Raw genomic sequence first — 26,768 nt, 5'->3', positions numbered from 1 at the left:
TGGCGGTTAAAGAGTTCAGCTTTGTTTTCCCGGCGGAAGGAATGACTGACAAACATTTACCAAGAACACCGTGACTTAATGATTCAGCCCAGACTTCCGAAGGGCGGCGCGAGACTGCGGACTATGGATAGCTACGGTGACGCGATGCTGCAGCAGTGAAGAGCAGTATCCGCTCCTCTCCCTCTCCCCTCCCCGTGGTAGACGGTGTGCAATAGGACTAGTAACCATCCTCATGAATATCTAACAGTGTTGACATCGAGGCCAACATTGCTCGTTACTCCTAGTAGATAGGAACAGAACGGCTAATAACCAGCTTCATCATAGCAACTGGGGGCTTCAGCCCCTTCCCTTTCCTGTGTAAAGAAAAGATTCTGTTACTGCTGGACTGTCATAGCAGCAGCATGCTGGGCTCCTCTCTTCCCACACGGCTTTAATGTCCTGCCTTGGACTATCAATCGCGTCGGGAGGCTGCCTCCCCTCATTATGTCACTAAACACGCCATGTGGTTCTTTATTCTGCATTCTTTATTACTTCATGACACAAATGGCTAGGACACTGCCACGGAATTCCAGAAAAGGTTGGGGGGGAGGAGGCAAAGCAGTCCAGTGGGGTTGTTGCAGGGCATCCCCTGTGAATTTGACATGGAGCAGCTGTTGCTCTGATAACACTGTCCTCTAATACACTTGCCCCTTTATTCTAGGCAGGACTGACTCTATTTTTTAGAAACCATAAGGGAGGGATTGACTCTAGTCCAAGTGAGTCAATCCCAATTTTGCTTTTGCGTTGCGCCCCGCGGCGATCTCAGCCAGGGGCACTCTATGATAGCAGCGGACAAGTACAGAGGGGAGAGATAACCGTCATCTCATTGTCCCCCCCCCCCACTTATCTCATTGGCATAGACGGTACAGAACGACTGGTAACCATCTCTGCTATCATTGGCGATCAAAGCAACGTGAATGCTGCTGTGTGTAGCGCTGGAGTATTCGCCTCTCTGTCCCGTGGCATCCAAGTACACATACGGTGCCGAGAAAAAAAAAAGCCTGAACGGCTCCATGGTTTCCGTGCCTATGGCGTCTGCCAGGGCAATCCATGGAAAATGGGTTAAAGGATTGTCAGCTGTTGTTTTTCCGGAGGAAGGAATGACTGACAACATTTACCAAGAACCACGTTGACATAAATGATTCAACCCAGAATTTTCCAAGGGGCGGGGAGACTGCGGAAACTATGGGATAAAGCGGAAGAGCTACCCACAATGCAACGCATCAGAAATCGACGTTAGCCTCGGACCATGGATGCACAACGCCGAATTACTGTGCCTGGTGTGGCCGCATGAAATCGAATTTATAATATCAGTTTTATAAAACCGATTTTAGCTAATTCGATATTATCCCGTAGTGTAGACGTGGCCTTAGTCTGTGTGATGTTGTGGTATAAGAACTTCTGAATGTTAGTCACAAGATTCTGTGGATAATATTTCTACAGGTGGCATGAAAACTAAGTAGCAAATTCCACAGTTTGAAGTTGCTGTTAGTTTTGAGGACACACACGCACACAAAGAAGGGCCTGATTTTCCATCTACTCTGCACCCTGGGCAGTCATGTGCAAAGTGAATGTATAACACTACTGAATCAGAATAGCAGCACTTTGCACAGGTATCAATGACTACACAAGGTGGAGGGCATTGGGCAGGATATTTCTGCAGAGACTCATCTTTAATAGGATTTATGCACATTAGTGTGTAAGTATTAAGTAATTACAGAGTGAAAATATAAAACCATTATAGTCCCCAGGAAAGTTCACTTCTTTTGCCTACAGATGCTACCTTCAATTTGAGTAGTTGTCACCATGCTGTCTTCATTCTTTCACAGAATTACAATATGTCTCCTGAAAGTGGTCTGGGTATTGGCCTCAGGGAAACTTTGCAACAGTTTTATTCAAAGTATAGTTTAATTATGTTAAACATTATTATTATTATTTTATTATTCAGTGAAGTAAAAGGGTGGAAATGTCATGATCCATGTGACATTCTTATTCATCCAAACATGGCACATGTGAGCCTATATGCCTCTCATAAAAGAAGCACCAATACATGTCTAATAGAAGACTGACAAAGTTAACCATGGCAAAGAATTTTCCTTTGACAGAGAGAGCAACGCAACCTATCTAAATCTACTGCATTTAATTTCAGCATGAGACACCTTTAAAAATGTTAATGGCTATATCAGCATATGAGTTGGGGTATCAGAATTCCCAAGATATAGTGCTTGTATAGTAACTTCCACCCTAAAGCTTGTCATACGTCAGTCACTCTTTTAACTTCCAGTATTAAATAAAATGAAATAATATTTTGATCTCAAGTTTAACACATCAGTGTAGAGGACTGTGAAAGTCTACATGGTCACTAACTCTCAGGAAAACCATCAAGCTGAATTCACATCCTTTCCAAATCTGTTTTTGAGAGATGAACTAGTCAGTCTGAAATGCAGTTTTAATACTAATCTGAACAGAATAGCTTGTACTTTCTCCTTAATAAAATAAAAACAGGGTTTTTAATCAAACCACCATTTCACCTATAAGCACTATGTCAACTTCAAAGATACTCTGCAGACAATGAACAGCTTCAGTACTGCTAGTTTCAAGTAATTCATTGAAGGTTTTTATGACCCTCACATTTCTCGGGCTTTCTGGCATTTTTTTCTCATTCATTTTAAATTTACATTTACATTTTTTGAGTGTTTTCTAAATGCTATAAAATACTCTTCTCCCATATATTAAAAAACAATAAAATAAAAATGACACTGTAAACTAGGAAATTGCTACATGTAAGCTGTTTTGGACTCCCATCTCCTTAAGATGTTTAAAAAAAACTAATTGTCATACTAAATAGCCCAGGAGGGTTATGGCTTGATTGAAAGCCCAGTGCAACTGAAGACTCCTTTGACTTCAGTGATCTTTAGATCAGGTACTTAGTGCTGAATTCAGCTCTCAGGCCCTGATCCTGTAAATATTTAAGCAGATGCATAAATTTTCTCATATTGAGTTGTTAATAGACTGCAATAGGGCTAATTGTATGAGTAAAGTGTAACACATAATTAAATATTTGCAGAATCAGGCCTAAATAATTAAACTAATTGCAATACAAATATATCTGCACAATTTTTGAAAAAATGATCAAAATGTTTTGTAAATGAAATTTATTACTATAATTTAATAAATGAACTAATAGTGCAGCAATCTCTGTCACATATCTGACTTCTCAGGTGCTGGAAGTAAACACCTTTGGTTTCATGCTTTGCTGTGCATCTGAATTGCTTGCAAGATTCACACAATACTGCTGCACTGTACTATTCTTTACACATAGTCCCTAATATAGGCGTGGGTGTGTATGTTTACAGCTGGGAAATGGAAACCATGATGAGGGTTCAGCAAAGCCATTTATATAACTTTGAAAATTATAATTATATCTACATACAATATATAGTTGCATAAGATATTATGTAGTGCAGTTTCATGTAGCTATAATAATATGAAATACTTTTCCCCTTTATTTTCATATTATAGCCATTTGTAAGACAAGCCTTCTGACTGAGTCCCCACTTGCCCCCTCTTAGTTACTCACAACATTCTCAAGTATATTCCTTTTGGGATGAAATTTCCCATCTTTGTCCCTGACCACAGGTGAAATTTTTAGGTAAGTTCTGAGAGGAAGCATGAGCAGCCTCCAGGTTGCTTCAATATGCTCCAGGAATGGGGTAGAAAATCAAAAAGGCATTAATCACTGTTGACTATCAGTTTTCTTCTTTTCACATCTCTTGGGCCACCCTGGGTGGTTGTTGGGGAGCTATTGTTTGCTAGCCATTCTTTTAGATCTGGGATGGCCAGTCAAGCTCCTATCCTCTTCCGATGGTTCCCGTAGCCTTGCATGGAAGCAGATAATGGGGTAATCAGAGCAACTTTCTCCTCCTTCCCATTCGTGAGGCTGCAGGCAGCAAGCAGGTAAGGGATACTAATTGCTTAGTAGAGCTCCCAGCTCCCATCAGAACAGCTTCCTCCCCATAGTGACAGACCTGGTTCAAATATTTCAGTTCAAAAGTGACAGTGTGTAGCTCAGAGAATACATTTTCAAGTCATAATCAACCACAAATTTCCTTCTTAATACAGTAGTGCCTGAAAAACCATTAGTGGTCTGTGAGTCCCAAGCATTTAAATATTATTGTACTCTGCCAGTTTTCTCTTAGTGAAAGAAGCTATATTTTTTTTTTTTTTGCTGGGGTGGGGTGGGTAGGGGAAGGGAGCTCTATTGTCTCTTTGTAGATTTGACTTAGGCAGGAAACCTTAACAGATGGTAAAGAGATAGTATTATATTAACCAGAGAGTTAGTGGGTAATTGGAAGGCTGAGTTGCCCATAGAAGATGCTATAGTTAGCATCACATAAGTAGCTTGGACCTATGAGGCCCAGTCATTCACACAGTTATTTTTCAGGAAAAGCAGTGTTGCCAAATCTCATGATTTTATTGTGACTCTCACAGTGTTTTCTGTTTTTACTTAAAGCCACAATAATACATACACAATTGCATTTTTAATGCAATGGGCCCCAAAGAATTAAACTAAATTCAATAAAGTTTAACTTAATTCAATATAGTTCATTCAGGATGTTGGAGAATATTGTCAATCTGTCCCAATGACTATGTGAGAATCTCAGCTTTCATTAAAATGACAAAAAAAAGTAAGCCTCTAACCCTAATTATTGTGGAGAAACACTTCAAAAAGGGTCCTAAGTACACCCTGGTAGGCTCAAAAACCAGAAGACAAATGAAAAGAATGCAAAGTATGTTATGTTTTAAATATCTCATGACTTCTGAGCCAAACTCATGGTTTTTTTGGAGCCAGATTCATGAGTTTTGAACATTTGGGATGGGCAATGCTCAGGAAGTCCCAATGAGAGGAGGAGGAAGGGTGTGTATGATTGGATGCATGGATATTTTGCTTACTGTTTTCACCAAACTTAAAGTCAAACTAGAATGAAATTGGTTTTGAGGTTGGAGATTCTTCCCAATGTTTGAGGCCCATGGGAGGTGCCTTGTAATCATATGTGTTTATCTGTCAGCATCATGCAGGTACCTTTGCAGCAATTACAAGGCTATGTTGGAGGCTTTAATATTATTGAAATGCTCAGGCAAGGGAAAAAAAAATCATGTTTTGGAGATGGAGTTCCCAAAGGTTACTCTGCTCCAGCTCAAGTTGTATTTGCGTGCTAGAATCCTGCTTTTTAGATAAATGACAAAGACAAGAGTTTTGAAGCTGAAAGTGGGAGTAGATGATGGAAATCATTCTAATCATTAAAGTGAGATACAGAACGAGCAGGACCGGAAAGTGGTCCTCTGTATCACAAGCAGGCAAAGCTAATAAATCCATGCCTGACAGTCAGGTACACTGGATTGTACAAATTATATGCTTTTATCTGGGGAGAATTTTTGAGGAAGATTAAGGTTCTAATATGAAAGCTTTCTGGTGAGAATTATCAGTTGGAAAGAACTGCATTATATGTTGCAGCAAGGGGACACTGTGCTGAGGGTGAGTTTTTTTTGTTTGTTTTTTGTTTTTCCAATTTTGCATCTTTTATTATACGCCAAAATTCACTAAAGCCAGATTTTTGCTTGTATATGTTACTCAAAAAATTAGCTCTATAGGCAAAGATTTTGTTAGCAATTTGATTGTGTCAAAGTTAGAATCAGGACTCACAATTTGTCAGACCACTCTGTTTATTAGCGCAGCGCTCCGTCAATAACATTCAGAATATGTGAGTAGCCATGCAAGGCCTAAACAGTCTTATTTATACAGATAAAAGAGCAGGAATTAGACAAAGGGACAAAGAAAGCAAAAACAGTAAAAATCACCTGGGGCACAGCATGTATATCCCACTTCCTTACTAACTGTTAATCGATTTAAGGCTGATACTTCACCAATTGCCCTTAAACAGTGCAATTGTTCCATGTTAATGTCTGTTTCCTGACACCTGGATTGCAACATTCCAACAATTTTGCTTAAAGGTACAGACAACATTTCTTTAATCCTTTCTATTCTTACAATATAATTCATTCTACTTTCACAATTGTATACTTACTTATTTTGGGGTTTCTTCAGTTCAACCAGGCTGCAAAGATAATTAATGTTGTGTATGAGCAAAAACTGAAAAGAGCTGCAGTGTTCAAGGAGTTTCCAAATATTACTGAGTGTTCAGTTTTCTACTTACTTGAATCATCTTATAAAGCAAATTGCATACTTATCTTAAACAAGAAAAATAGAGGCCAACCATAATAGCTGAACAAGAATGAAGGTGCTCACAAGCTGTTATGACTTCAGATCTGCCTTGAATGTCATGCAAAGAGAGAGAATGGCTAATGGATGGAAAGAAATAAAAATGACACATCCCATTTCAATTTCTTTGTGTATTTTGAAATACAATTACTTTATTCTGGGGTTACTGCTGAAGTGCGAGGATTTTTAAATTGCAGAAAAAAATAACAACATGTGAAATGCAATCCCTCTCCTTCCTCCCTTTGTACCCTTGGCCTCAGTGATTAAAATACTTTGTTTTAAATTCTTATTCCTTTGTTGTGATTTTTATGGTGGCTTTGAAGGTTACTTTGTAGCTTTTTTGTATCTTCTTTCCTAATAGTATTATCAGGACATGCGTCTATAATAGCTAGGGCATTTAAATGAAATAGAAAAGGGAATAAATGTAAGTCTGGAGTGTGTTTTTCTCCGTCATTTGTAGACACAATGGAATGACTTAGAAGAAACAAACAAAAATAGAATAAATAGGAGGCACCCTTAGAAGATGCATTTGGCAAATATTTTTTTTAGTTTATCTGTTAGCTTATTAGGTTAGTTGACACATAAACTCTCTGGAAAATAAAAGAAGGTAAAGTGAACCAAGATCAGTGATCAGGACCTATTTGTGCTAGGCACTGCACACACCCATAATTAAACAGCCCCTGCTCTAAAAAGCTTTCAATGTTGCCATATGTCAAGACACAACTAGAAGGCAGGGAGGGATGTAGGACAATTTATCACTGAAGCTAGTGCGTTGGGTAGACTAAGTAGCAGTCTCAGCACACTAAATGCTTAGCCATTGTCATGGGCTTTGTAATAATCCATATGAGTCATTTTTACTGCATTTCCTGTATTATTTCCTTTTCAATTTTTAAAAATGCAAATATGCAAGTGTTAACCGTTTTTTAACAAAGTGCCTAAGAAAACAAGCTGAAAGACTGAAGTGACGAGGAGTTGACGCAGGTGAAGTAGAGAAACCTTGGCAGAATTAGCCGCATACACTGATTACAGTTTTGTCAGGAATAAGGGCCAGCAGCTAGCCTGCTTACCCTCTAGCTTAACCTTAGGCAGTCTAACAAGCACAGGAGGTCTCCCGTTGAGCTGCCTAATTGTCCCAACCATCTGATTGGTGGAGGGAATCAGTAGACCCTGCTCTTAAGACCAGCTGCAGCAACTGGCTAATGGCTGCTTCAAGTGTTTGCCTAAAGTTAGGATTGCTCCTGTATCTGCTTCTTCTCAGCCCTGGACCAGCCTTACCTCACTCCAGGTAACCTGGCTCTGGCCCTGGGCTCCAATTTCTCTCCAGATAAGACACATAATTTGTACAATCCAGTGTACCTGACTGTCTGTCAGGCATGGATTTATTAGCTTTGCCTGCTTGTGACACAGAGGACCACTTTCCTGTCCTGCTCATTTTGTGTCTCACTTTAATGATTAGAACGATTTCCATCATCTGCTCCCACTTTCAGCTTCAAAACTCTTGTCTTTGTCATTTATCTAAAAAGCAGGATTCTAGCAAGCAAGTACAACTTGAGCTGGAGTAGAGTAACCTTTGGGAACTCCACCTCCAAAACATGATTTATTCAATGGTATGTCTCTAACTACAACGTAGATATTTCAAAATCAGGAGCTCAAATACAGTATAAGAGACAGACCCTGCAAAACTTGGTTACCTGAGTAACTTCACTGACAGTAGTAGTGTAGGGTGACCAGACAGCAACTGTGAAACATCAGAACTGGGAGGGGGGGGGGGTAATAGGATCCTATATAAGAAAAAGACCCAAAAATCAGGACTGTCCCTATAACATTGGGACATCTGGTCACTCTCGAGTAGTCCCATCTACTCCTCATAAATTACTCACATGTATAATTGTTTGCAGGATTGGACAGAAAGGGCCATAAACATGTCATTTATTTGTATTATTGTGGCACTAGTCATGGACCAGGACCCCACTGACTCTGTACAAACAGAATAAAAAAGTTAGATACAAAAAGGCTGATGGAGGGACCACCAGAAGATAATAATAGTCAGCATGATAGGCTGTAGTCTCAGCATGCCAGCAGCTTGGTTTTTTTCGAGGTGTATTTTTTTTATATAGGAATCATGGAAAAAAGTTAGTTTTGTCAGCTGAAAATCTGGCCCTAGGAGTGGAGAGCTTGCCTTCTTTGCTCACCACAGCTAGTAACATTGTTCCTTCCTCACAAACATTCATGTATTCAGTGACCAAGCTCCTGAGAGTGACAATATTTAGAGGCTTCATGGAGCATCCTCCTGCCAATCATGGCTTACTATGTAAAATAAAAAAGCTTGAGGATGGGCCTTACTGCTTATTGAATAATAAACATTCTGACTTTGGCCATATGTTTGTAGCAGGGGAAAAACTGGTACACACGCATGCTGTCTTCCCCGAGCCCCTGACAGATGGCCAGATCAGTTCTGGCTCCCTTGTACACATGTAGTGATCTCACTCAACAGAGCCACCATAACAAAAGTTACCAAGAAGAATAATGAGATGAAATCAAGGAACAAGGGTGTATGGTCTGCATGCTTAGCCAAGTTGCCATATGTAGCTGCCTCTCTATCCCCTTGCAAGATGTATTCCTACTTTATAGGGGAATCAGTTGCATCAGGGAGGTTCCATGAGCTGCCAATAGGGGATGGAATTCACCTGTGGTGGAGATAACTGATGGAAAGGGCCTTTGCATCACTTTAATCCTGCTGGGGATGTGCTGCATACCCCTCCTGCATTTCAAAAAGGGTCTCTGCCCTAGGCCTGCAGAGGCTGGTAGGACAGGGCCAGGCCAAGCGAGAGAGTTGCAGTTCCATGTTTATTTGTGCTGAATCTAGTGCACCTATTATTCTATACTTTGGCAAAGAGGAACTACAATAACTATGCAAATTGGAATAGCAGCCTACAAAGGTGGGGAGTGGGTTTTCACGGCAGTGGAGGTTCTATATGAGTAGAGTGAATTACACCTGGCTGTTATACAGGTGTATGCAATTTTTGAAGCATGTGAATGTTTGGAGTGAATTTTGCCTGTTTCCTGTGGTCAGCAAGAACTACTTGTTACTTACAGGCCCATGGACTGCATTATCACAACCTCTGAGGGCAGGCTACCTAATGGCTCTGTAGGCATGCACAGTGTTTGCTGGGGAACGTATACTGATGAGGTAAGTCTTGAGATTAGCTGATTTATGTATATAGCAAGAGAACGAACACTGGTGTGCATTAGGGATTGTAACCATATTATTAATCAGTGCATTGTGGGCCAGATTTTCAAAGGTATTTAGATACCTAAAGATGCAGATAGTCTCCTAGTGGGATTTTCAGAATGGCTTAGGTGTGTAAATACTTTAAAAAACCTGGTCTTGTGCAATTTATTTCTGTAACTTGCTGACATATGTTATGGGCCACTGAATAGGATTTTTCTCTGTCACTTTATTACCTGTTTCAGTGATCACAGTATCATGAATTTTCCTCTCAAAGTAGCCCAGCAATCATGATTTTTTTTGTTCTGTCATTGAAGAAGACAATATTTGTTACTGGACAGTTCTTTCTGATTTTTGTCCATAACTGACTTTATCATTAATTTAATTTTGGGGTTTGTGTGTGTGTCTGTTGGGGGGAAAAGAACATCTTCTCCCCCCTCAAAGATATAACAGTCACCTTTTTTCTGTTAAGGCAAATGATGTTTTGCAGTCAGCGGTTTTTTGCACAGTGGATTTTAAGAATTAAGAAGCAAAAATAAAGCCACGCAGGGGGAGAGATGCCCTAGATCTAGTCAGTGTCAATTAAAAGAGAGCCTCTGATGCAAATACCACATCAACATGAATTTTGTCACTTAGAACTTTAAGATCAGAAGCAATTACCTTCAATAGCACCTTGTTTTTATGTGTCTACCCTTCATAGCCTTGGCTAGTAACTCGGCCTACACTATAATTTACAGTGACATCTAATTTCAGCAGATCTGCAAGCAATCTAACTGAAGATGGAGATACCGAGGAGTGAGGACTCCAGCTTTATCACTGCACATATAGACTCATTTTTTTTTGCCAATTCAGAAAGTGAATCTTTTAGGAATGAAGGCTTTGTGTGTGTATATTTTGCATATCTCATTACTAGAATTATTTCTCAGTTTAGGCAAATGATTTCTGCCTTTAACTAGATGATTAAATACTCCAAAGGAAAAAAAAATCCAAGTACTATCCGCCCTTAGTAGATTTACTATTTTAAAGTGTCTCTGCAAAAGGGGGGCTGGGGTGAGGAAGGGAGAGAAAGCAAGCATTCATTGCTAATCATTTCCTTTGAAGTATGGTAGAGACCTGGTGATTTTGTATTGTGTGCGAAAGTCACAGTATTAGACTAAGATTATTTTAAGAAACACTTCTATCATTTTCTAACTGATAGAAAGGGCAAGCTTGCCAGCCATGCAGTTTGATGTTTCTTCATGGAAACAATAATAATAAAAAAAACCCACAATGATGTGATTAATGACTTGCATCCACTTTCTCTCATCCCCAAACTTGAATACAGAGAACACATAAGACCTTCACACTATTATCTGCCGTCCTATTCAGATGAGATTAATATTGGCACAACTTCTTTTTAGAAGCATGTTCCTTGATCCAAGGAATTTGACTATCATAATGGATACAGTTATGTAAAGAGGATGTTGATTTTGATGAAGCTATGAGCTGGCAGGGATAGCTTTGTAAAAAATACAGTAGTTTTACAGTAATTATGGACTGTATGGTAGTCATTTTACTTGCTGCAAAACTGCGTCATCTTTTAAATGCGTAATTATTAAGGGAAAAGTTCACAATTTGCTTTTCTGCTATCACCTTCTGAATAGATTTAGACCAGATGCTATGATTTAGTCATTACACAACTTCTTACAAAAGAAGACTTAGAAAATAATGTTTGCTTGTGTATCACTACTATCCTGTTTTGAGGCTGCTCTAGGTCACCTTCATATACTCTTAAACTTTTGTTGAAAACATCACAAATCAAAAGATTAAGTGACTTTTTCTTCTAGTTAAGTTTAACTCTTTAGATAACACATGGAGCAGGTGTTGGCTTTGGAAGGTATTTTTAGATTGAATCAGATGGCAGCAACAACTGGCATGGATAATAAAGTGCTACAATCTGGTGTGGATCACAGAATTAGTGTAGTTTGGAGATAAGATTGAGGCTGCAGTGTGGGTTTTTTAGTGTATCCCATGCATGGTGCTTATTCTGTGCAAGTAACATATTTACATACAGAATGATTACAGAAAATATGAACTGAACATTAAACATTAAAATCTTATGGAGAAGTTTATACTGATATCTGTCACCATAGTATCGAGTAGATCAGCTCTTTAAAAATAATCCAGATTGATTAAGCTACAAAAAAAAGACGTGTTTACATTTTCAGCCTCATGAGAAGACAACTACTTTTCAAAGATGCTTTTCTATGTTGTAGATGCGGTGGAAGGTTGGTGGGGAATAACAGTACCACAGAGTACAAGTTTTCATGGGCACATACTTAGATAAGAGTTTAAAAAACAAAACAAAACCCCTCAGGCGCTGAAAAAAAAAAAAAAGTAGCTGTCATCGTCTCCAGTCTACTGGTAGTAAATCTTCTATTGCAATGCAGCTGTAGTGGCAGGACTAGAAATTTATTTCGAAAGCTGTAAAACTTTTAATTCAGCACTGTACATTGAGCTATTAATTTTTAATTTTAGGGAGAACACACTGACTTGATCAGAACCTACATTTGCATCTTGCCTATAGGAAGTACTCTAATGAGAGCTAAGCCAGCTCTGGTTTATTTACTCAGTAAAGTAATAACATTAACTTAGACAACAAGAGTTGAACTTGAAAACATCCCAAGGACCTTCAGGAACATGGAATCCTTCAATTTTCTGGATGCCTTCGGAGTTACATACTGAAATCCTGCTCGAGATAGATGTTGTAGCCATAGGAACCAGGCATCAATCTTGATTAGGCCACCACCTTCAAGTGGAGATCGTGGCCTTTTTACTCCATTGTCTATGATGTTGAAGCTGATTGACAGCACTGCAAGGGATACTTTCAGGAATGCAATGGGGCTGTGAAGAAAGCAAAATAAATGTTTTCCCAGAATAAGATCTAGGGTCCATTATTGTGGGGGCTGGTGGTATTTTGGGCCCCCCAAAGTTGTTAGTTAAAGAAAAAACAACCTTCCAGAAGTCCAGATGCTAGTTAGATCCCTGGAAAATCTTGGATTTTAAGAGTTTTAGACAAGTAAAACTTGGCTATTGTGTCATTTTGTCATTGTCTCGTCCACTGCTAAACACTAGATAACTCTGTACATATTTTGGCCTTTTTGACAATAATTTGGGGACCCTTGAAGATCATCTAGGGGGAGGGCAAATGTGCCCTTTGCCCTCCCCTGGTAATGCCAGGCCTGTCCCACAGGATCTGCAAAATCCCAACCAGTGGAACTGTCCCGAATGGACTGGCTAATCCGACAAGACTACATTAACCAGACCAAATACTGCTCATGGTAAAGATTTTGCATTTTTCTTCACTAAGAAGAGCAACTGGATATGAGGCAGTCTTGTTTGGTATCATCTGTCCTGGCTAGCAGAGAGAACAAAGACCATTCTACTCAAATGGAAGCCTGGAAGCTCTGAAAATGTTCAAGGCACCATGCATTAAACAAATATTTGACACTCATTTCTCCTGAAAGTGAACAAGGATCAACTGGACACAAAGCTCACCAACCATCAGTGCCTTTTTCCAAGAAGGCAATCTACCAATAGGCCCTGAGGCACTGTAACCCTTTTTTGACAATAAAAGAAACACTGTAGGTGAAATTCTGGCTCCACTGAGGTCAATGGCAAAACTCCCAAAATATTTTCTGTTTTTTTTTTCTGACCTGTTTACAATCCTATACCTTCACAATCAGAATGCACAACTGGACATAGCAGAGACATGGATGACCTGCTGATATCTATGGCTTGAGGGAGGGAAAAATGTCATTGCTTTATACAGTTGGATCTGTCTGGACCCTTTGAAAGAGTCAGTCAGAAACTGGTGCTAATCAATACACAATACTCAGCAGAAGAGGGAAAGTGTAACATTAGGATGGCTTCAATCATCCCTCTCAGGCAGGTCAAGAGAATGGTGATGAGCAAATGTTCTTCCTTCCCAAGAATGCTCATCTATGGAATCCCAGAGGGAACAGTTTGCTTCCTCTGCTTTTCAGCATGCTGGTGAGGAGCAGCATTGTTGAAGAGGTGCATTTCTGCAGTTTTTCAATAGTTATCAGATACTGGACAACTGTGTGACAGTGGTGTTAGCATAGGCTGGGAATAACAGAGTTATATTTTATGTAAATATTGTTGACATATCCACATCAAGTGCCACAATTTCCCCCAGCAGCTGAGTGTAAACATTAAGTGGTAGGTCATAGGAGAACATAAGCTTTGTATTACCACAGCTGAATGCTTTTGTGGCAGAAGTGTAGTTTCATACCACTAACATTAAGGCCTTCAGAATGATTGACTCAAACCACGTTTAGAGTATTTTCTTACACTTCTCAACCACACTTGGGTTGCAGAGCAGTATCCTGTGTTCCATTCAATCAAATGTTGAGGACGGATCCAAGAGAATGAAAATAGAGAGTGACTGTATATCCACTGGTAGAAGAAGAAAACCTATCAATGCTAACAGAGTTCTAGTTCCAAATCCTGGCCTGGTACCTGATTGTGGGCAGATGTGCTAAGAAGAGGCTCTTCACTATTTTCTCAATAGCCTTGCTCAGAAAAGGGAGATTTGATTTGGGGTGGTCGTTAGTTTAGTCTGTTGCTTCTATGGAAGGCTTTTCTTCAGGGATAGCCGGACTACATGTTTTAAAGCAGGAGATAGTGCCAGACAGGACCTTGGCAATCTTAGGAATTCTTTGCTTTTGACTTGTTTTACTAACCACAAAGTCTGATTTGTTAGTGGTATAACACATCTTCTGACATGCACAGGAATTCCTATAGTTTTAATTATCTGAATTCAGAGAAGAAAGGTATGTACAACTCTCTACATAAATATGGTGCATGAATAAATGCTTGTAAATTAGTTTGTACTTGCAATTTCAGCAGGTTATTGGCACAAATACATACACTACACATGAATTTTGATTATCCATTAGCAAAGTTTATACATACACATACCATATGTACTTAGATGTACACAGACAGTACTAACATAACTTATACAGTTTATGACTAGATAGGATGGCATGTTTAAAATGGATGCCTCAATATTGTGCAGAATCACTAGCAGTAGTTAGGCTCTAAAGAGATTATTCTCATAAATTAGTCTTGCCTAGAAAGTAAAGGATGAAAATCTGTTTGATGTTGAGTTAAAAACAGACGGGTTTTATCATACATTGTGACTCAGACTTATGTCTGTAACACTCCTGGATATTGTGCTGGATTCCATAGTTGCAAGATGAGAGAGAGCACATATTCTCCCTCCTTCCCATTTCTTATCCAGAACAAAGCAATTATATTTTAGAAGAAACCATTTAAAGGACAACCAATTTCACTGCAAGCGTGCAGGAGTCCAACAGTTTAACATGACTCTGGCTGAAATGACATCTGTAAATTTGTATCTCCACTGCAGTGTGCCTCCTAGAGTTTTCTGTAATATTGTGGCAGAAACCATATTACTTATTGCCCACTGAGTTCAATACCTTATTTCAGTAGCTATTGCCATAATGGACATATCACTGTGCACCAAAGCACTATGCAAGCTTTAAAGCAGGTGAGTCTATATAAATGTATCAATTTCACTCTATTCACAGATAGAGATACATATGTAGATTTATATAGATAAAGATATAAAAATACTGATGAAATGATCCAGTGTATTACTCTTGAAATAAAAATCCTGTCTTAATGACTGAAGAATGATTTCAGAGAAGCAGAATTTTCTCTGCAACATGGCATACACAATGAAACTCATAGCTTAAAGAATATATGATGCTCCTATCAGAGCCTTACAGTTGCTAATATTTGAGGTGTATGATGGCAATTATTATCGAAATATCTTATTCTCTGTATTGAAGGTAGAATACTGAGGGCCAAATTCTTTTTGCCACTCAATTTGAAAGCAGAAAATCTGGCCATATGCATTCAAAAGAGTGTTGGATTACAGCAAGGTTCCACAAAATTTGCATGAAAAAGTACAAACCAATATTCCAAATGCACCTATGGCCAGATCCAGAGTCCAATGAACCCAATGGAAGTAGGCATGAGATGAGGCCCACAGTGTATGATGAGAGATGACAGCTTGAAAATAATTAATAGAGGGAGCTTGACAATCATTCTAGCCTTTGAGGGTATGTCCACACTGCAATTAAAAACTCATGGTTGGTTTGTGCCAGCTGACTCAGGCTTGCAGGACTCAGGCTGCAGGGCAGACTTCTGGGCCTGGGCTTGGGCTGGAGCCAGAGCTCTCAGACCCTGTGAAGTGGCTCTACTAGAAAATACTGATTTCACCAGTGATCTTTACATTTCCATTGAACCACATGTGCATTTTCCAAATCATCTGAGGTCCTTTTATTTAAGTATTTCGTTTAATTTCTAGAAAAAGAAGCTATGATATGGATCAAAATAAGTGTGTTCTTGCCCAGCTCTGTCCCCTGTGGAAAAGGATCCCAGTAAGTTCCTCAACTCTGCAATAGTGCATATCTTTCTGGACAGCTTCTTGATCCCAATGATCTGCTCAGATTGCCTTTCTCTGTGTGTGGGGGGTGGGGTGGGATGGGAGGTGGTGTAGCTTACAGCAGGAACATCCTTAATACATAATGGAATCCAGAGAATGTGCAGTAAGGAAAAATTCTTTCCAAATTTTATTAATGATTTTATATGAGTTCTTCAAGATGTGCCAGCCTGCTGATGATTGCTTCTTTGCCCCCCAAAACATGATCTTCCTTGCCAAGCATCATATTAAGACGAGCTTGGGGAAGAAGTCAGAATTTAAATTCCCTATTCTGATTTTTTCCTACTGATCTCTTGAGTGCATTTCATATGCTTTAGATCTCTGAGCAACTGCTAATCATAGCAGGGGGATCTAGTGCATGGTATTCTACCTTTTCCTTGCAGAAAAAAACCCAGAGGGCAGTGGCTAGAATAGTTGGGTGTCTATGAATCTGTGTCTTTTTAAAAGACAAATATTTGGAGTCTGGATTGCAAATGTGAAGATATGCATAGTTTTGTATTACAGATGGCAATGCATCTCCAAAACATGGAGAATATATGAAGCTTGTTAATTTCAGGAGGTTGTACAATTTTTAGCTCTACTCTCCCTATTTTTAGTATGTTCAACTCCACTGATGAAGTTTTATTTGCTTGTGTGTTATGTACGCTATATGGTAAAGCCTTTGATTAATTTATGGTGCAAAATGCACAAATCACTAACAACAGGTTCTTTTATTCAGGTGGCTACTTGAAAGTTCTCATAAGGAATTAAACTGAGTCATGTATAAAGAGACAGGAAGCACCCAAATTCAAAGAAATATAATTGCAACCACAGAAAAATAAAGTATAGCAAAATGACCTCCTGAATTGTGCATACTTCCAACTTTATGGATACCATCAGAAGTGCAGGTGGAAAGAAGTTTGATTGATGCGGAGGTTTCCACCATCTACTGTCTGTCTGATGTCCCAGCTAGGCGTTGATCTGACCATCTTTAATACCATCTGACCATCTTTTCCTTACATACCCACACATCTGGGACCATATATGATTAGGTCTTGGCCTCTTGCCCATGTTTGTTCTAGAGCAGGGGTCGACAACCTTCAGCATGCAGCCCATCAGGGTAATCCACTGGCGGACCGCGAGACATTCTTTTTACGTTGACCATCGGCAGAAACACCCCCCACCCCCTGCAGCTCCCAGTGGCTGTGGTTCACCATTCCTGGCCAATGGAAGCTGTGGGAAGCAGCAGCCAGAATATCCCTGTGGCCCACACCACTTTCAGCAGCTCCCATTGGCTGGGAATGGTGAACTGCAGCCACTGGAAGCTGTGAGCGGCCATGCCTGTAGATGATCAATGTAAACAAAATATCTCACAGCCCACCAGCAGATTACCCTGATGGGCCATGTACCGAAGGTTGCCGACCCTTGTTCTAGATGCCCATGATTAGGGTTCCAACTGCTAGCTTCAGCTATTTGTTTAAATATGTTTCCCAATGGTTTTGAGATGTAAATTTGGGTTGCTTCCAGGAAGCCCCTAAAATCTAATTAAACTCAAAGTGTTTCAGTTTGTGTTAAGCAAAAATTTATCTTTTTATAAATCTTAAATCCCTAGGTCAAACATTTAGGCTAACTATTCAGGCTTTATGCTAAATGCTAGGTCCTGTTAGGCCCTAGGCTTAGTACAAAGCTTATTTCAAATAAGATGTAAAATTACTTGCAATTTTGTTTTTATTATCGCTCCCTTAAGCATCTTAGAATCATAGAAATGTAGGGCTGGACCTTGAGACATTATCAAATCCAGCCCCTTGCTCTGAGTCATGACCAAGTAAACTGAGACCATCCCTGACAAGTGTTTGTTTAATCTGCTTTTAAAAACCTCCAACAATTGGAAACCTATTTCTGAGCTTAACTACCTGTATAGATAAAAAGTTTTCCCTAATAGCTAACCTAAATCTCCCTAGCCAAAGATTAAACCCATTATAACCTGTACCACCTTCAGTGGACGTGGACATGGAGAACAATTATTCACCATTTTCTGTCTAACCTCCCTAATAGATTTAAAGATTATCAGGTTCCCCCCACAGGCTTCTTTTCTCAAGACTAGTTTTTTAAGCTTTCCTCAAAGGTCCACATCTTTTCCTAAAGCGCAACATCCAAAAGTGGACACAGTACTCCAGCTGAGGCCTTACCAGTGTTTAGTACAGGGGTAGGCAACCTATGGCACAGGTGCCGAAGGCGGCACATAAGCTGATTTTCAGTGGCACTCATGCTGCCCGGGTCCTGGCCACCAGTCCGGAGAGCTCTGCATTTTAATTTAATTTAAAATGAAGCTTCTTAAACATTTTGAAACTTTATTTACTTTACATAGAACAATAGTTTAGTTATATATTATAGACTTATAGAAAGAGACCTTCTAAAAAGGTTAAAATGTATTATTGGCACGCGAAATCTTAAATTAGAGTGAATGAATGAAGACTCGGCACACCACTTCTGAAAGGTTGCTGACCCCTGGTCTAGTAGCATGGGGCAATTACCTCCTGTTATTTCTTACCGTTTTAGCTTTTCCTAACCTATAATAAAAATCTTCTGAAAATGCCAGATTTGCTGCAGAAAATGATAGAGTTGAACATGATTTCCAGCCAAAATAATACATTAGACAATGTTATCTTGAAACAGCCCAGGTACACTTAAAAGACTTGGGTTTCAGTACAAAAGTTCCATACGGTTCTACTCCTGAGACACAAGTTGTTGTATTGAACTCTCAAACTAAAATAACACAAACATCCAAGATATTGTGCATAGTATTTAAGTGATACAGCATACATAGTCTAATATTTATGACAGACTCTAGATTTGGATGCTAGTTCTAGAAAATACTGTTTGCCTTCCAATCTGAACAAGCCTCAGGGAGGTGCAGAAACTGACTTTGTGGCAAACAGATCAGTTCTAAGAAAGCTAAGGAAAGAAAGATCTGCTCCTCAGCTGCACGTTTTGGAGTCTATTGCCTCAAATTCTTGGGGACTTCAGTTTCCACACTTAGAGACACAAATGTCTATTCCATGGCTTGGCTGGAATAGTGCTGCTGTGCAGTTATGGTTGAGTAGACAGATGGACTTTCAATCTATCCTACAATGCTCTAACTTTTATTTGTTTAGAAGTAGAGTGGCTAAAACCAAGAACAGCAGCTGAACTCTAGATCAGCAGGCAGATCTGGAGCTAAATAATCCCATACTTGAATGGTGTGTGTGTGTCAAAATGCAGATATGGCTTATTAGAGAGAGAGTTTGCTATTTGAACCAATCTGGGATTTTGGATCAAGCTCATCTAGGGCAGAGATAGGTTCTTGTATTCAAGAAGAAAATCATGTTGGACCATGTCCTTATTTTGAAGCATTTGAAAAGCATAACAAATACTGTTAATATATAGAATGCTTGTACTGATATAGTATATCATTGCCTCATGCAAACTACAGTGTGGGTCCATATATCATACGGCAGCCAAATTTACATCTTATTCACCCTCAGAATTTCCATTTATATTTACAGTTGTGAAGCCCAAAAGACTGGTGCAGGAGAAGTAGCATAAGATTAATTACCTTGGCTCAATAACAATCCTCCCAGTACAGCCCCTCTGAATTTTGGGTCCATTTTGAACTGGCGGTGTGGCACAAAGTGGATCTAATGTAGGGAAGAATCTGGGCTCTGGCATATACTATATGTCAGTTTACAATTGAATAAATACAAGCTAAGAGCTTTGCAGTCTTACAGGTCATAACTGTGCTAGGATTTACTCTTTTGACTTTGGGCTTGGCTACACTTGCAAGTTGCAGCGCTGGCGAGGGGGTTACAGCGCTGCAACTTAGCAGGTGTCTACACTTAAAAGCTCAGCCAGTGCTGCAACTCCCTGTTTGCAGTGCTGGCTGTACACCTGGGTCTGCTTCTGGTGTAGCGAGACCAGCGCTGGTGATGCAGCGCTGGTCATCAGGTGTGGACACTCACCAGTTCTTTCCTATGTATTTATTTTACTTTCCATACATATGAAATAATAAAATAATACAGTGCATCATATAGCTGTATGATGGGTTTATTAATACTGCTGTTTCAATGTGTGGGTGCCCCGCCACTCCGGAGGTGTCACATGTGTGGTTCCAGTGCTCCCTGCAGGGTTTATATGCCCTGTAAACTGCAGGGCAGTCAGTGGAACATGGGGCTGGCTGAAAGGCAGGGCAGGGCGACTGGAGGTAAGGAGTCTGGCTGCAGGCAGGGCAAGGGATGTGGGGCTGGTTGGAGACAAAGGGGTGTGGGGCGGGCTGGCTTCAACGCAGTGGGTCAGCAAGGGGTTTGACGGAACAGGCAGGGGGTGCGGGCTGGGCAGAGTGTGCCAAGCCTGATGCGGCAAGCATGTGGTGGGGGGGCCTGGCCTGGCTTTGGGCAGGGCTGCCAGGGGTGTGTGCAGGGGTGGCTGGAAGAACAGGACAGGTGTTTTGGAGAGGTGGCTGTGGGCACGGGGTGCAGAGGCTGGCCTACAGCAGGGGCCGGACTGGTGTGGGCAGGTCATGGGGTGCAGCAGAGACAGCTGGAACCCCAGCCCTTTAAGTAGCCCCCAACCCCCTTCTACTCCGAGGACCTTTAAAATAGCCGCGGGAGCGCTGGGAATGCAAGAGGGAGGTGGGGCTCCTGGCGGATTATTTGAAAGGACGGGTGGCAGACGCAGCTGGAGCCCTAGGACTTTAAATACCCCTCACTGCCCCAGGGCATCAGGGGGCTATTAAAAGGGCCCCAGAGCTCCAGCCAGGGTCGCGGGGACTTGCGCGCTCTGGTCCCGGAGCTCCAGACAGGAGAGTGGGGCTTGCCCGCGCTCGCGGCCTGGTAGCCAGCTGCCTTTGGCCGCGCCCCCGGCCGGAACGCAGCAAAGCTCTGCGACTCCGCTCTCCGGCTTGGATCCCCGGTCAGAGCGCGGCAGAGCTCTGCGACCCGCCTCTGGCCGAGCACGACAAAGCCCCGCCGCTCTAGCTCTCATGGCTGAGCCCCGGCCCGGAGCACCGAAGCCCCGCAGCCCGGCTGGAGCTCTAGCTGGGAAGAGCTGGGCCATGCCGCGCTCCACCGGCGCTTCACTCAAGGCAGCGAGACGGCATGGAGCAGACCGCACTGGGGTGGGGTAGAGTAAAAAAAAAAATTAAAAAGGTGCCTAAAGGTGCAGGGCTCTTTAGCGGGGGTCCGATTCCCTGGCAGCACGGGTCGTTTGGAACAGGAAGCGGCAAATGACCCGCACCCTTCCGTCCCCTCCACAACCATAGCGCAAAAATGGGACGATGGTGTCTCTGTGGTAGCTGGATGCTGCCCCACAATGCACCACTCACAACAGCGCTGCAACTGGTGCAAGTGTGGACATGCTGCAGCGCTGGTCGCTGTCAGTGTGGACACACTGCAGCGCTGGCCGTACACAGCTGTACGACCACAGCTGTAACTGCCAGCGCTGCAAAACTGTAAGTGTAGACAAAGCCTTTGTTGCAAGATTTGTGTCTTTCTTATACTGAAATATACTGCTTGCAGTACTGTGAGATCCAAAAAAGATGCGTTATTGAAGCAATGAATGTATTTATATGACTGCATAGAGAAACATGAGGCACAAACTAATTTATGTAGCTACCTTGATATTCTTTTAAATATTGACTTGTTTGTACCTATTCATCAGTAGCATCTGCAGTTACCGTTTCACATACAGTGCTCCATCCCACTGACGTTTAAAGAGATTTAAATGACAAAAAGCAGATGAACAATTTTTCGAATCAGTTGGCTCCTGTGGCTTTTTTGAATGCCTATTTGCTTTTTATGCATTTGCCTCTTTCTTACAATGATTAAGAAATAACACCAAGAAAAAGCAAAACAAAGCCTTGTTTGAATGTACTGCAGACTTGTTATTAACCGTAGCTGGGGACATTTTCTTTCCACAATGAGAGAAGACAAATTGTAAGTGACAGTCTAGCAGACAATGTATATATGATTGATAAAAGTGAGACTGCTGACTGACTTGATGGCTTTCAAAATGATAATATAAAAAGTCTGAGCTAGTGATTTATATTTAAAAAATGCTTAGAAACATGATGGTGGTGTTGGGCCTTCTTTGTTGAAAGCACTTTCAGATTCATATTTTGCAGAAGCAGCCCTTTCAGGCCATAGGCAAGCGTTAAAAATAGCACTTTAACTTTAAAATGTAGTTCCCCACTGGCTCAGCTCCTGAGATGTAGGCTTAATTTTCTAAGATGAGATAAGAAAGTTACAAATGTTGATGCATCATTATCTGAAGTATACTGTGCGTTTAGTTTTTTATGGCACAATAGTGCTAAAAAGGCAATGCAGTTTGATGAAACTGCAGATAATAAATGGGGACTGCTGACAGATGGAATTGGTTTTAAATGGACTTTATCTGTGTATTTTGATGTGAATAAATCATGTTTTTAAGGACTCAGTTCTTTATGCTATTGTTGTGCAAAGTTTAGAAAAGAAGGCAATAATTTTAATCTTTTCTACAAGTTACTCCAAGATAGTCCATGTGTCCTAGCTGCTGCTTTCATCAGTCCCCTTTTATATTTTTTAGCAAAAATGTTAATTTATTTTACTCCTCCAAAATATTTATCTGACTCAGTATATTTTACTGTCAATACTTCTCTTAATAGGTTACAATACTGATATGGAAGAATCATGTAATAAATTGAATCCTGCTTGCTTTACATCTATTCAGCCCAGTAATCCATGCCTTCTGGCCCTGTTTCTAAAATTTGAAACCTCTGTCCAGTTTTCATCCAGCTACTACTCAAAAGAAATATTTTTATGGCTTTTTTTCTTCTTCCCCAAAGTGGATCATAAGAAAGGCTTCCTAATTGGCATAGGTTATATAGACTACCTGGTACTGGTCTGGGGTTGAATATGAGTGAAAGTGAAGCTACCAAGAAGTTGGAGCTCCACAGGTTGCAAGTAGAGAAAAATGAAAAAATACACCAGAGAAAGGTGGAATTAAGATAATTGCATATAAAAGAACAGGAAGTGGAAGAAGCTAGACGAAAAGCAGCCCACAGAAGAGCCATGGAACCTCTGAAGCAAACCATGGAATGGAGAGACAAAGAAAGCAACATGAACTGGCCTTAATAGAGAAGTGAAACCGGAACCCCACACCAGGGGACTCCACCTCTCCAAAAATCCACAAGTAGAAGCGGTTGCGTCCACCATATAGTGAATCTGGGCACGTTGCTGAATACTTCATCACCTGTGAGAGGCTGTGTATGCTCAATGTGATACCTGACGATTAAAAGATGACCACTTTGGTTGGAAAATTGACTGGGAGAGCTCTGGACATATCCAATAAGATGCCAATGGGGGATGCTTACAATTACGGGTAAATTTAAGGACTTGGTTTCGAAATAGTTTCAGATTACACCTGAAATTTAGAGTAAAAAATTTAGAAGCCTTAAAAGAGGGCTGGATTGAGTAACATGGCTTATGTGAACCAAGTGAGAGACTTACTGGATAAGTGGGTGAGGGGAAACACAATTACAAGCTTTGAAGGAATGTGTTATTTGGTTGCTCAGGAACAGTTCCTGAATATGTCTAATGATGACGTAAAGCAGTGTTTATGGGATGACAGAGTAGAAACAGTAGAAGAACTTGCTGCTTATGCTGATAGATTTGGGTAATCCCAAGCATTTAGTAGGAATAAATCACAGGCAGAAGAGTTGAAGTTTGGTGGGAAGCAAAGTCCCTGTTTCACCCTCGGAAGAAGGAGGGTGGATGGGAGGCTGGACACTCACTTCCCCAAATTTACTCCTCTAGTCCTCATCCCAAATCTCCTGTAAAAAGAGAAGACCCCAGAAGGTGCTGCTATTGTAATTCCACTGAGCACCTAAGGAATAAATGCCCTGTGCTGAGTGGGAACAGGCAGCAGGCAACTCATGGAAATGCTGCTACCCATATAATCAAGGCACCTCAGGCAGTTGCCACTTATCACACAGGATTTATAAAGGTTGCATTGCACAGCTAGGCAGTAAGCACATTAAGGTTGTCAGAATAAATGGCAAGGAACTCCCTGCATGGAGAGATACTGGTGCAGAAATTTCTGTGGTCATGAGAGACTTGGTTCAGGAGAAAGACATGCTGCCAGGACAGCTGGCAGAGCTTTTGTTAGTAGAGGGTCACAATATCCTTGTGCCTTTGGCTAAAGGGATTTGCAAGCTGAGTTGACCATGGCAGCTATCCCTCAGAATCTTACACAAATTCTTCTGGGAAATGACTTTAAATGTGGCTAGGGTTGTTCAGGGGTCTGTCAGCAGCAAGGCAGAATCTTGTGTTGAAGCCCCAGTGGGAAGGAGCAAAGCTACAGAAACTGCTGAGGAAATAGGAGAGTGTCTCTTTAATTTCTCTACAGCCCTGAAAAGCAGTCTGCTGACAAGGGTGGGTGTGGCTGAGGCCAGCTCTTACCTGGAGACAACAGGTAGGCTTTTCTCCAGGTGATGTGGGACTGTTTTGCCTGACAGTAGGGAGTCTGTCCAGACTTCTGGAGACAGGAAGTGACAGTTAAGAAAGAAACAGAACTCACTCTAGAAATCATAGGAAAATGTGTCCTAGAAGAAAGCCCAGAGAAAGGGGGTGGAATCCTGGGGACCGCTGCCATGGTTAAAGATTCCATGGGCTCTGTAGCTGGAGGCAAACCCAATTCAAAGAGGGAGGAGAGTACAAAGCTTACCAGTGAAGGGTCTGTTCTGGCTGTTAGCTGTGAGCCCATGGCTGAAAAGGGGGCAGCTTCTGCTCTAAAGAACACGGGTGTATGCCTTAGAGGTGGGGCCTGGAGCAAGAAATTAAGAAGGAAAGTGACGAAGCACAGGAGTGTCTGCCCACTTATTACAGGGAAGGGTTTACCCGGGAGAAATTTGCTGGATCTGCATCTGTAATCCCAGGCACCTCACCTGTGGCTAAGGTTTTAAGAGAGAACTATGTAACTGACCTCCCTGAGAAGAACAGCCATACAGCTGACCTCTCAGGAACAGAGAGGGGGGTGATGAAGGGTACTCCAATCCAGGTCCCACTATTGCAAAATGTTTTTCCTGTTGCAATTGTGAAAACTAACTCTGTCCCTATAAGGTGGGGATGGGGGGTTTCTTCCAAGCATTCTGGTGTCAGCGAATATGCTAATGGACCATCTGATGAAGGGGTCAGACAGCCACTTCCTGGGCAGGTAAACTCCTCCCAACAGCTATGTCTTTTCTTCCATTCAGTGATGTGTTGAACTAAGCAAGATAATGTCATCAGCAAAAAAAAAAAAAAAAAAAAAAAAAGGTCATCCAATTATGTGTTATCATTTGTCCAAAAAATTCTTCAGTTGCCTTCTGTGGTTACTTTCCTCACAACATGGTTAATGACCACTGGAAACAATGGTGGGGACATAATACATCCTTGCCTTATTCCTGTTGTCACTGCAAATCATTGTCTGATGTTGTCCCCATCTGACTGCACATTCAGCATTATCCTATAGATCCTTGATTAATTTAATTTAATTGCACTATGATTGCTATTACTGAATGGTTCAGCTATATTCACCTCTTGGACCAGATCCTGTACTCAACTTTAAATCTTAATCAAGAATTCCCTCTTTCCTTGCGGGTTCGAGGACTAGCTGCTCCAAGAAGCAGTCATTTATTGTGCCTGCAAATTTTATCTTTGCATCCCTTCCTGAGATGACTGAGACAGTCTGTACCCCTATGTTCACCTCTTTTACAAGACAATTTTGTACAAAAGCATACTGTGTAAGGTATAATTTGCTGATCATTATAGTCCTGGTAAAATATTCACGGCAACATTTTATGTAAAGATATAAGATTCCACTGTATGATGTTACTCAGGACATGTTCCAACATGTTCTGGAGGACAGTCACAAACAAATTTCCCAGAGACAAAAGGCTAGCCAACACCTCAGCCAGGTGTCAACAAGATCAAATGGACCATCACCTGATTAAGTGGCCACTTTTTGGCAGGAGAGAGGGTGTGGGCAAAAAATCTACATTTTGACAAAGGAGCAGCTGAAGGTTCCTGCTCACACAGACAAATTGTCTCCTGATCATCAGCTGGAGATGGTACTTGTGCAAAAGAAAGGGCTGTAAGAAGAGAGGACAGATGCCCCCAAATCATCAAGCAGAAGCATGCCCCCCAAATCTCAGTATGTCCTTGCAATCCAGAGCAGGGAGAAGCAGCAGGCTGGTTGTCTGCTGTCTGAGCTCTTCCTCCCTGCAACCCTACAGCTGCTATTTCTCCTTTCCTGCTGCTGGATTCCCAGACGGTGTCTCTGCCTCCACCCCCTGACTCACTTCAGCAAGTGGTCTGCAAGGCAGGCAGCAGGGCTGGGACTCCAGCAGCAGTAAAGGAGAAGCAGCAGCTGTAGTCAGGACCGGTGCAACCATTTAGGCAAACTAGGCAGCCGCCTAGGGCGCCTAGTGGTTGGGGGCACCTAAAAGCCCCCTCAGGTGAGGAGGTGGAGGTGAGCTGGGTGAGGGGGCGTGCGGAGAGGGTTTCCCGCAATAACGAGGGGGGGAGTGCACAGGTGAACAGCTCTCCACCCTGGTTTACCTCCGCTCTGCCTCCTCCGCTGAGCACACAGCCCAGCTCTAAGTCTCCTCCAATCAGCACCGCAAGCCTGGGCGGGGAGGAGAATTAGAGCAG

Source organism: Chelonoidis abingdonii, chromosome 3 (assembly GCF_003597395.2).
Source record: "Chelonoidis abingdonii isolate Lonesome George chromosome 3, CheloAbing_2.0, whole genome shotgun sequence".
NCBI classification, from domain to species: Eukaryota; Metazoa; Chordata; order Testudines; family Testudinidae; genus Chelonoidis; species Chelonoidis abingdonii.
Note: the sequence above shows the minus strand (reverse complement) of the source record.